Source organism: Piliocolobus tephrosceles, chromosome 7 (genome assembly GCF_002776525.5).
Source record: "Piliocolobus tephrosceles isolate RC106 chromosome 7, ASM277652v3, whole genome shotgun sequence".
NCBI classification, from domain to species: Eukaryota; Metazoa; Chordata; class Mammalia; order Primates; family Cercopithecidae; genus Piliocolobus; species Piliocolobus tephrosceles.
Window position 1 is genome coordinate 616,356 of NC_045440.1, and position 11,793 is coordinate 628,148.

General features: G+C 45.3%; 1 protein-coding gene and 1 long non-coding RNA gene across 3 annotated transcripts in view; one reads left to right on the top strand and one right to left on the bottom strand.

Annotated features, from left to right (window-relative positions):
• BLK (BLK proto-oncogene, Src family tyrosine kinase) overlaps positions 1-1,087 on the bottom strand; it is a 75,093-nt gene extending 74,006 nt beyond the window's left edge. Inside the window, exon 1 of one of the 2 annotated variants that reach the window (XR_002734333.2) lies at positions 484-1,087. The gene's annotated coding sequence lies outside the window, so the exon portion shown is untranslated. The remainder of the gene's footprint in view (positions 1-483) is intronic. The other variant, XM_023225257.2, reaches the window with a different exon arrangement.
• Positions 695-11,048, top strand: LOC111551356. Its single transcript, XR_002734334.2, has 3 exons — positions 695-985; positions 1,230-1,361; positions 10,386-11,048. It is a non-coding gene; the product is annotated as an uncharacterized LOC111551356 (long non-coding RNA).
• Positions 11,049-11,793: the final 745 nt, after the last annotated feature.

The following is an 11,793-nucleotide window of genomic DNA, read 5'->3' on the forward strand; positions in this document are numbered from 1 at the left end:
TGGAACAACTTCATTCAGAAACAAACAAAATAAAACGAAAGCAACAACCAGTCATTTGCTTTGAGCCAGATGCTCCCCGCGCATGACCGCTGACCTCCCTCAGCTCTGTACAGTCAATATCACCTCCTATCAAGAGGCCGAGTGACTCGCCGGGAGCGCAGCAGCGGCCTGTGTGTGCCCACCCAACCCCCTCTCCACATCCCATGTCCTTTCTTTCCTCTGTGGCACATTCACTGCCTTTTCCAAAAAGCAGAATCTACCCTGGATGGATGAACTTTTATAAATTAAAATTCTCAAAACTGGAAACGCACAAACCATGGAGCAATCTATTCATAGCTTAGGCAGCGATCCTATTCATGCCTCTTCCTCCGTCTGTGGCACCCACAGCAATGTCCTTGCCTGCTTGCCCCACTGCTGGCCTTAGAGCACCATTTACACAATTTAAAGAAGACGATAAAGAACCCGGAAGACACAGGGCCTTACCTTGGCAATGCTTCAGTGGTGTTTCACCATAGCTCTTCAAATCCCAGCACCCTTACAGTGGAGCAGACTTCTAGCGACAACCAGCAACTTCCAACACCATCCTAAAGCAAAAGCCAGTCCCAGATGAATTCTTCTCATCTCAATCAGTTTTCATGGCTTGTGGCTTTCTACCGGCAGCAGACAGAGGTGGCAGCACCCCCGGTCTGCGATCAGAGCCTCCCCAGCCCCCAGTGAGCAAGTGCAGCAGGGGCTCCGCCCTCCAGCCGAGCCCTCCTGAAGCTCCTGTGGGCTCCCTGGGCTTGGGGGTGTCCCTCTGCTCCAGGAAAACTTGTGAGGAAGGACCATGAGTAGCTGCCCTTTCTCTGGCCCTGGGCCACGTGGGTCATAATGCCCCTCTGTTAGCAGAAAGTTTTCTCATGAGGTTTTGGTTTAACAGCACGGCTGGTATTTTTCCTGCACCGAGTCCGGCAGAGTTAGCAAACCTCCACGCTGACTCTACAAGGTAATTTGCCTTGCCTTGTGGACAAACGCTGCGGAACTCATGGAGAGAGCTTAGGCTCTGCCATGTGCCATCTGTGTGCACCACGGCAGCTGTTCTCTTGGCCTCGCTGGTTTTGTTTTGTCTTTAAATGATGCTAATAATAGCTAGCTCACAGGATACTATCAGCATTAAATGGTAGAATGGGTATGAATGGTGGGCATAGAATTGGTGCTTGGTTAAAGCTAATTTCCCATGTGTTTTATAGCACCCTAGCTAGTAGTTGACTTGGATCTCAGAGCCTCTTCAATGGTGAAAATTTACTTGGCTATGAAAACTCAGAGGAGTAGAGAACAAGAATAATGGAGGTGATGGGAGAAGGATCCCAACATCAAGAGTGGTGCGTGGTGTCTGGAGTGGTGGGTGGCATCCTGTACACAGCAGTTGAGGGACCAGTGGGACCAGGAAGGTTTCTGTGATGACCTCAGAGTCTCGCTGGTCCATCCAGACACAGTGAGCCACTGGTCAGCTGGTTCCTTTCCACCAGTGTCTTGATATTGGCTTATAAGGGGAAGTCACTCGGTGGGCTCTGTCTTCTCCCTTCATAGTCTTGGATCCTTGAGAATGGGTGTGGGAGGCAGACAAGGCAGCTTCTACCCCATGGTCCAGAATCTCAGTTTCCTCATGGAGTTCATTTCCTTGGATGGGACTAAGACAATACTGAGCTGTGAGTTGCAGGTTTGACAGGTCTTCATGTCAACAGAGGCAGCAACGCAGAGTTCTGGGGTTTTAAGACACTATGGAAATAATCTGTTTCACTTCCCCAAGGGGTTTTTGTGAGAATAAATGGATTCACACGTAAAAAGTATCTATTACCGTATTTAGTACATAATAAACTCCAAATACCTGGAAGCTGATGTGAATGTGGCTAATTGCTTTAAGTCCCAAAGTTGATCTTCTCTACATGGTAGCAAAGGGCTCAGAACAATGTCCAGAGCCCTGGGCCTGCTCAGTCCATGGCAGCTCCTGTTAATTTACTCTTACATTCGTCTCCTGATACCTACTACGCAGACCCAAACATGAAACATAAGTTCCAAACTCTGCGAGCTTCTGATTTAAAAAGTGACTGATTTGAGATGAGATGACTTAGTCTTCCTATTTCAATTCAATTAATGCAGCACTGTTTTTCTGAATACCTGCTCTGTGGTAAGCACCTGCTGGAGGCTGGGGATACCAATGCAGCTACACTCCATCCTCCTCTGAGGGTCTCAGCCTAAGGAGCTTGGGGAAGGGGCCTGATAAGGAGATCTCTGCAGTGGAGCACAGTAAGAGGCCTCAATGGGGCACAGTGCTAGACCAGAGGTGGGGGCAATAATTCTATCAGGGGTAACTGGGGGAAGCTGCCAAGGAGATGGCTTTGAACATGACTCGTGACTAAGACTCCTACAGACTCTCAGAGATAGATCCCTGGGCTGAGTCTTTACTGAACCAGGATGTTGTGATGCTGCCTGAACCACCTCCAACATTTTGTCAGTAGGGCCTAAATAGATGACTTTTGGACAACTTTTATGTACTTGGACTTGAGGATATAGAGAATGTAGCGGAGAGCAGGAAACCCAGCTTCCTACAAAGAGAATACATTTTCCGTCTATTCCAAGGTTACAGTGGGAGGGGATGTGAGAGTTTGCAGGGAGGTGTGCTGGCCCTTATGTGATCTGTGATAAAACATCACCATTCTGTCCACCCTAACAGACAGAGGTTGGAAAATAACAACAAGAATACCAGACACACACACACACACTCACACACACACACGATTCCAGCAGCCACTCAGAAAGAAAACAAGGAAATGACTTTGCTCGTGGGTTCCAGATGTCTGAGCAGAAGTGAAAGTTAATTTCAGCCATTTTCACCCTCACAGTCGCAGGCCCATGATAAAGGCGGAAGAGAGGTGGGGAAAGGACCCCGGGGAGAAGATGGGCACAGTGGCACTTGTTCGGGGAGGCTTGGGGAGTCTTTTGCCAGATACTTTTGTTAGAAAACCTCAAAGAGATTTTCTCAAGGCTGGACTAGACTAGACCCCAGCTCTGAAACACCCAGTTCAGCGTTCAGCATCGCTGGTTCTCCCATTTATTTTTGTACATTTGAGGTGACTTATGCAAAATTCAGCTCTCCTTCCATGTGCTTTCACCAGCCTCCTAATATCAGTACATCTCTGATCAAAATCAAAAGCTGTGGGCGATAAAGTATTTAAGTGGAAGAAACGTGAAACCAATCCAGTCCAAGATTCACCTCAGAAGGGTCTAAGAAGCTGGTCAATTTCTTTTTGAAGAAAACTAGTATAAAACTAGACAAAATTGTCGAAACAACAATTTCTGGGTACTAGAAAATGACCAAAAGCAGACAACGAACTGATAAGTGTTTAATCTTAAAAAGCTGCTCCTGCATCAAAATGACCATGAGTCTGTGGACATCTTGCCTGAAGTTCCCCAGCCCCTGGCGTTAGGTTACCTAATGGGAATGGTGGGCTTGGTTTGAGGGCTGTCATTGAAAACCAGTAGCTAGGTGGGGTGCGGTGGCTCATGCCTGTAATCACAACACTGAGGGGGCAGGTCACTTGAGGTCAGGAGTTCAAGACCCGCCTGGACAACATGGTGAAACCCTATCTCTACTAAAAATACAAAAATTGCCGGGCGCGGTGGCTCAAGCCTGTAATCCCAGCACTTTGGGAGGCCGAGAGGGGTGGATCATGAGGTCAGGAGATCGAGACCATCCTGGCTAATACGGTGAAAACCCGTCTCTACTAAAAAATACAAAAAGCTAGCTGGGCAAGGTGGCGGCGCCTGTAGTCCCAGCTACTCGGGAGGCTGAGGCAGGAGAATGGCGTAAACCCGGGAGGCGGAGCTTGCAGTGAGCTGAGATCCGGCCACTGCACTCCAGCCTGGGCGACAGAGCCAGACTCCCTCTCACAAAAAAAAAAAAAAAAAAAATACAAAAATTATTTTGGCATGGTGATGGGCACTTGTAGTCCTATCTACTCAGGAGGCTGAGGCACGGGAATTGCTTGAACCCAGGAGGTTCAAGCAGTCAGCTGAGATCCCACCACTGCAATCCAGCATGGGTGACAGAGCGAGACTCCACCTCAAAAATAAATTAAATAAATACATGAATAAATAAATAGATAAAAAGGAAACCAGTAGCTATACCAGCAGAAGGTGGTAGATTTGGTCTGGGATGGGGGAGATGAAAATCTGCAGTTTTATGGGCTAAAGTTCATGGAATCAGTTCTAGGGAGAAAATAAAGACCTGCAGCTTTACTGGCTTGAGGTTACAGCTTCTGTTCATGGTAGACAGGAGATCAGCCAGAATTGTGATGAGGAGAACTTGGAAGTAAGCAAGCCATGAGAGGGCTGAGACAATAAACTCCCTGCACATCTCTGACTAGGGAAGAAACCCAAAAAAAGGCAGCAAAAAGTGAGAGCCAAGGGAGACCTGAGGATGTGCAAAATATTTTTTGTTTAGTTTAAAATTAATTTGTTTGTATGTATTTAGGGGGTACAAGTGTGTTTCTTACATGCATATATTGCATAGTGGTGAAGTCTGGGCTTTTAGTGTGCCCATCACCTAAATGGTAAACATTGTACCCAATAGGTGGTTTTTTTTCTTCTTTGAGACAGGGTCTCACTCTGTCCCCCAAGCTGGAGTGCCATAGTGTGGTCAAAGCTCATTACAGCCTTGACCTCCTGGGCTCAAGTGATCCTCTCATCTCAGTCTCCAAGTAGCTGGGACCACAGGCATGTGCCACCACACCCAGCTAGTGTTTTGTATTTTTTGCAGAGACAGGGTTTTGCTATGTTGTTCCAGTAGGCACTTCTTCAAGCCTCACCCCCATCTCAGCCTCCCACCTTGCGTGAGTACTTGTACATGTTAATGTGTTTCTCCAGCCGCACACAGCTCTGGCAGCAGAGGGTGGGAGCCTTAGTTGTTCACGGTATCTGAGCGTAACTTCTGGCCAAATAATTGTCTCATCATCATATAATACAGGAATCGAGGACACCTTTAGGGAGTCAGACTGAAAAACAAAGAAAAATATTATAATCAAAACTGCACTGTCGTATTGGTGGCTGCACACCACGGAGGAGATTAATTCTGCAATTTAAGTCCAGAGAAGTTACTAAAACAGAAAACCAACAACTTTTAGGAAAGTGAATGGAATCTAGAATCACTGCGATGTCTACTTTTAAACCAGAAATTACTAGACATGCAATGAAACAGGAAAGTGTGATGAGAAAAACCAAAACAGACAATAGATTAAGACATGACGTCAAAGCAGTTGTTATAGCTATGCTCAAGGAATTAAAGAAAAATGTTCAAAGAATTAAATAAAATTACGTTAACAGTGAACCAACATACTTTCAATAGATAAGTGGAAATTATAAAAAAAGAATCACATGAGATTTCTACAGCTGAAAATTACAAAAATTCACTACATGGGTTCAAGAGCAGATCTGAGGCAGAAGAAGGAAGCTGTACATTTGAATATAGAGCAGAAGTTATGCAATCCAAAGAACAGAGAACAAAATGTTAAGAAAAATTAACAGAGCCTTAGAGACCTGCTAGACAACATAGAGTGTTCAAACACAAATGTAATAGGAGTCTCAAAAGGAGAGGAAAGAGAAAGAGGCACAGAAAAATTGTTAAATAAAAAAGTTGAAAAGTCTCCATGTGAGTAAATACCATTAACTTACAGAGTCAAGAAACTGAATAAACCCAAAGTAAAAAAATAATAATAATAATAATCACACCTAGACATAGTCAAAACGCCAGAAGTCAAATAAAGGAGATAACATTGCAAGCAGTAAGAGAAAGAGAGAGAAACAGAGATATCACACTAAAGACAGTATGATTGATGGTTGATTTCTCATCAGATACAATAGTGGCTGGATGGTGATGGAATGACATGTTTAAAGGGCTGGAAAAAACAATAAAAACAAGAACAAGGACTTTCACCTACAAATTTACTATCTAATAAAACTACCCTTCAAAAATTGAGGTGAAATTGTATTTTTCCAGATAAGCAAAATAGGGAATTTTGTTGGACTTACACTACAAGAAAAATTAAAGGCAATCCTTTAAAATAAAAGAAAATAATATCAGATAGTAACCCAGTTCACAGAAAGAAAAGAAGAGCACTGGGAATGGTAAGCATGCAGGTAAAGTGAAAATATATAATATAATAATAAAAACATAAAACGTATGTGTATACATTACTTTTTCTTCTTTTAACTTTGAAACACATACACAATTATTTAAATCAGAAATTATAATGCCATACTGTGGGTTTATAACACAGTATACACGACAATATATACATGTATATACAATATACATGACAGTAACAGCACAGAGGAGGGAGGGTAAGAAATGAAGCTATAATTGTGCAGTTTCTATTTTTCACCAAAAAAAGTAAATCAGTATGAATTTAAAGTAGAGTATGCTAAATTGAAGATGCATATTGTAATCCCTGCAGCAACTACTAAGGAAAAAAGATTCAAAGAAAGAGAGTTAAAAAATAAACAGAAGAATTTAAATGGTATATTAAAAATATTTTAATATAAAGGTAGTTGGCCAAGCACTGTGGCTTAAGCATGTAATCCTTAAGCAATTGTGGCTTAAGCAATTTGGGTGGCTAATGTGGGAGGATCGCTTGAGTAAGGAGTGCAAGACCAGACTGGGCAACACGGCAAAACCATGTCTCTACAAAAAATACAAAAATTAGTCGGGCGTGGTGGCATGCACCTGTGGTCCTAGCTACTCAGGTGTCTGAGATGGAAAGATCATTTGAGCCTGGGAGGTAGAGGTTGCAGTGAGCCATGATTGTGCCACTGCACTCCAGCCTGAGTGACAGAGTGAGAACCTGTCTCAAAAATAAATTAAAAAATAAAATAACAAAAGTAGTCAATTAAAGAAGAACAGAGGAACAAAAAGGACATGACAAGTAGAAAAAAATAACAAAATTCTACATGTAAATCCAAACATAAAAAACTTTATTACATTAAAAAAAATTAAACACTCCAATGAAAATGCAAAGACTGTTAGACTGAAAAGAAAGCAAGACCCGATTCTATGCTGGCTGCAAAAAATAAACTTTAAATTCAACGACAAACAGATTAAAAGTAAAAGGATCCAAAAAAGCTACATACCATGTGAACAATAAATAGATTACAACTGGAGTACCTATATTAATATCAGACAAAATAGACTTTAAGATAACACATATTACTGGGCAAAAGGGTGACTTCATAACAAGAAAAGAGCAAGCAATAGCCAGAGATGTCAAAATTATATTCAAGTACCTTTTTAAAAAGCCCTAAAGCATGTGAGGCAAAATCTGACTGGGTGGGCACAAGGGCACTGGTTGAAAAGGGTTGTGAGTAGTGATGGGTTCGGCACAAGGTCCAGGGATGCTGATTCTAAGGCATGCAGAGGTGCCATTTCTGGGTGCACATGGCGATGCCAAGTCTGATCAGTGGGTACATGGCCACCATTAGTGATGGGTCTGATTGGCAGGTACACATAATGGGATGGGGTGCAAGAATGCACATGGTGGTGACTCCAGCCTTGGGGGAGGCATAGTGGTGACTCAGGTCCCAGGAAAGGAGCCGTAATGGCTCTGGCTCTGGAGGGGCACAGTGCTATGGACTTTGAGCAGCTCTGTCAGTTAGGTTCAGCATTGATGAAGACTGTGTGGTACTCAGTGGCAAAGGCTGTGGGTGCCTGTGGCAGCAAGCAGTAAGGGCTGTTAGTGTCCTCAGTTGTAAAGGCTTCCAGGGTCCTCCTGCTATCCTTTTTTCCCACTGGAGGAAGTTGTGACCAAGGGTGTACCTCTTGGCATCTGAGCTGTGCCAGCGTGGGATTGGGGTGATACAAATGAAATGCTTCCAGCAGTTTTCTACGTGGCTGTCTTCTGTTACTGCAATCCACTGGGGTGTTTCAGCTTTCTAATTATACTTTGGAGTTCTCTCAGAGCCATTTTCATACATGGGTAGTTGTTAAATCATCGTTTTTATGGGTGAACAGGGGTGGGACTGCCTAGTCTGCCTTTTTGCTGATACCACTTCATCTCTATTTCATTTTCTAAAGTTGGTTTTGACCAACTAAGTTGATTTTCACTACCACTCAGGCATCAAGCCTCACAGAGCAAAAGCAAAAACAAACCCCCAAAACCACTGGTGTGGAGTGTTCAGAAGGAACTTTTTTCAGCCTCCGAAGCAACTGAGTCCAGCATAATGAGCACTTTACCATCATGCATCTCAAAGTTGAAATTTTAGTTACATAAACTTACCAGCTGTGAGATTCCAGCTGTGTCACTTCACAACGGAGCCTGTTTTCCCATCTCCAAAACTAAGGTTACAAGAGTTCTTAGAGTTCTTGTGAGAGCAGGCTGTAAAGTGGCTGGCCCTCAAAAGGCACTCAGAAAATGCTCATTAAGTTTTCTTTTAAATTAAAGGCAAGATGCCCAAATAGTGTGGGTCTTTACATGTGGGTTCTCATGTGTCTCTGAAAAAGCTTAGTGGTTAACACCTTGGAGTCTAGAGCAAGACTCCACGGGCTCGAACCCTGCCACAGACATTCAACAGCTCCAAGAATTGGAAGAGTTGCCCAGCCTAGCTGTGGTTAGTTTCCTTGCCTTAAAATGGGGATAGTAGTAACACCTGTCTCTTTGTGAGGATTCAACAAGCTGAAAGTACACAAAGCATTTAGAATAGTTCCTAACATAGAAGACATTTCCCATCATCACTGCAGCCACGATGACTGGACACATGAAATGAATGACAGTCAGGAGGGAACCAAGTCTCCCTTATTCTGAACTGAGGTAAAGGAGGGACTCAGAGGGACTCAGTGATATCCCTTCCCTTCCCTTCCCTTCCGCTTTCTTCCTTTCTTCCTCCCTCTCCTTCCCTCCCTTCCTCTCTCTCTCCCTCTCTTTCGATCGTTCGTTCATTCGTTTGTTCTCACTCTGTTGCCCAGGCTGGAGGGCAGTGGTATGATCATGGCTCATTACAGCTTCAACCTTCCAGGCTCAAGTGACCCTGTCACCTCAGCCTCCCAAGTAGCTGGGGCTACAGCTGCATGTCACTTTGCCTGGCTTCTTTTTAAAAACTTTTCATAGAGACGGGGTCTCGTCATGTTGCCCAGGCTGGAAACTCAGTTATTTCTAAAGTCCTCCTAAAGTCTGTATTCTGCACATCTTGAAATTCTGTGGATAGAGTTTGTTATGAAGAGCATTGTGTTTCCCTAAAATTCGTATGCTGAAGGTCTGACCCTAGCACCTCAGAATGACTATACTTCAGGATAGAGCCCTAAAGGGGTGATTACATTAAAATGAGTTATTTCAGGAGGGCCTGTGTCCAACCTGACTGGTGTCCTTATAAGACGAGGAAGCACATAGAGACTCCAGGGATGTGTGTGCACAGAGGAGAGATGGTATGAGAACACAGGGGGAAGAGAGCTGTCTGCAAATCAAGGAGAGAGGCCTCAGAAGGAACCAAACCAGCAGGCACTTTGATCTTGGACTTCCAGCCTCCAGAATTGTGAGACAATAACCTTCTTTTGTTTAAGCCACCCAGTCTTATGGCATTTTGTTATGGCAGCCTGAGCAGACTGATACAGAGTTCCATGGACAGCCATAGGCTGGGTACTTTAAACTGACTGCCTGCCCTCTGAGAACATGGACAAAATAGTTTGGGGCCATCTGTAGAAGACTGTGGATGCTGTTGTTTTTAGTTTTGCCTCAGTGTTTTGTTTGGTTGGTGTTTTTATCTACCTTTCAAAATTCCCCGTCCCCCTTCCTCTGGTAAGAACAGTGCTCCCTGGTCACAGGGGAGAGTCATGACCCGGTGCCTGCTGATTATAATGCCCCACTTCTCTGATGCCAGGCATTGCTCCGTGGAGTGGTTTCTGGCCCCAGCACGCCCCCCTACAGCCGTTTGGGGGATTGCTATGCAGAGAATAGTCATAACAGCTAACATTGATTGCACTCTTACTATGACCACCTCCTGTTTCAATTTCTTTTCAGGTATTATCTCCTCTAGTACTCAGACATCTCTGTGAGATACTGTAGTTTCTTTTACTGTTCTCTGAGAGGTTAAGTGACTTGTCTAAAATCACAAGGTTAGTAAAAGGCTGAGCCAGGGCCGCAAGCCAGAGAGCCCTACCTCACAGCCCAAGCCCTCTGTGGAGGTCAGCAAGCTCCGGCTGCTGGTGGGTGTTTTCCCGACGACGCGGAGAAGACCTGTGTGTAGTCATGGACAGATACTGAGTGGTTTGGGGTGACAGCACTGGGAGAACGAGGCAGCAGATTCATCCTATTTGGTCACACCCTCCACAGGGTGATGCTGATGTCCTTTACTCTGCTTTCTAGTGGAAGCCACTTGCCTCATTTGGCAGCATTGAAATGGGGCTGGGCTATGAGGACCCATCAAAGTCCCTGAAGATGAGCCTGTGTCCTCCCAGGGCCCTTGCACAGGTCGCAGCTCGCCTACTCAACTGCAGAGATCCCAGGCCCTGTCCTGAGATACAGACCCTGATAGGATTTGGTTCTGCATCGCCACCTGAATCTCACCTCTAATTGTCATCCCCAGTGTTGGAGGTGGGGCCTGGTGGGAGGTGATTGGATCCTGGGGGCGGATATCCCCTCATGATAGTACGTGGGCTATCCTGAGACCTAGTTTAAAAGCATGTAGCACCTTCCCCACCCTCTATGCCTCCTGCTCCCCCTGCCATGTAAGACATGCCTACTTCCCCTTTTGCCCTCCGCCATGATTGTAAGTTTCCTGAGGCTTCCCCAGCCAGGCTTCCTGTACAACCTGTGGAATCTTGTGCCAATTAAACCTCTTTTCCCTATAGGTTACCTGGTCTCAGGTATTTCTTTCTAGCAGTGCAAGAAAGGACTAATACAGATCCCAACTCAGCCAACAACCTGGAGCGCTTCCCTACTGACTTCCTGCCCTGTCAGTTTGCAGTTGGAGACAGCAATCATCACCAGACAGAGTGACTGTGTGCGTGAACAATGAGCTGATCTAATATTGAGCAAGGCACAGGTGCTCATTAGGGCCCTGATCGTTTGGACCCCATTGTCACCTGGGGACAATGGGGTTCATCTCTGTGTATCTGGGGGTTGCTAAGATGTTTCTTTATTCCAGAGTTCACCAACCACGGCTGTATCACCAGAACCCAAACCTCTTATTTTCAGGCCCTGATGTAAGTGTGAGAGCTGCCATGTGGAATCTTTGGGGTACCCATCCCAGGAGCTGGCACCCTCTGTTGTCTTCCAAAGCTCCCTCCAGGAAAGAAGCCCTCCCTGCTGGAGGAGCTCCCACATCTAGCTATTCAGAGGCCTCCAGAGGTTTCTCAACTAGTCAAAGCGGGGCCCACTCTAAAAAAAATCCCAGGAACCTTGTCAATAGTGCCTGTGGATTGGGACATTGTTCTCTTGCTTCTACATAACAGCCTCCCCTCAAAGACAAAAAAAAAAAAAAGGTGGAGGCCGGGCGCGGTGGCTCCAGCCTGTAATCCCAGCACTTTGGGAGGCCGAGACGGGCGGATCACGAGGTCAGGAGATCGAGACCATCCTGGCTAACACGGTGAAACCCCGTCTCTACTAGACATACAAAAAACTAGCCGGGCGAGGTGGCAGCGCCTGTAGTCCCAGCTACTCGGGAGGCTGAGGCAGGAGAATGGCGGGAACCCGGGAGGCGGAGCTTGCAGTGAGCTGAGATCCGGCCCCTGCACTCCAGCCTGGGTGACAGAGCGAGACTCCGTCTCAAAAA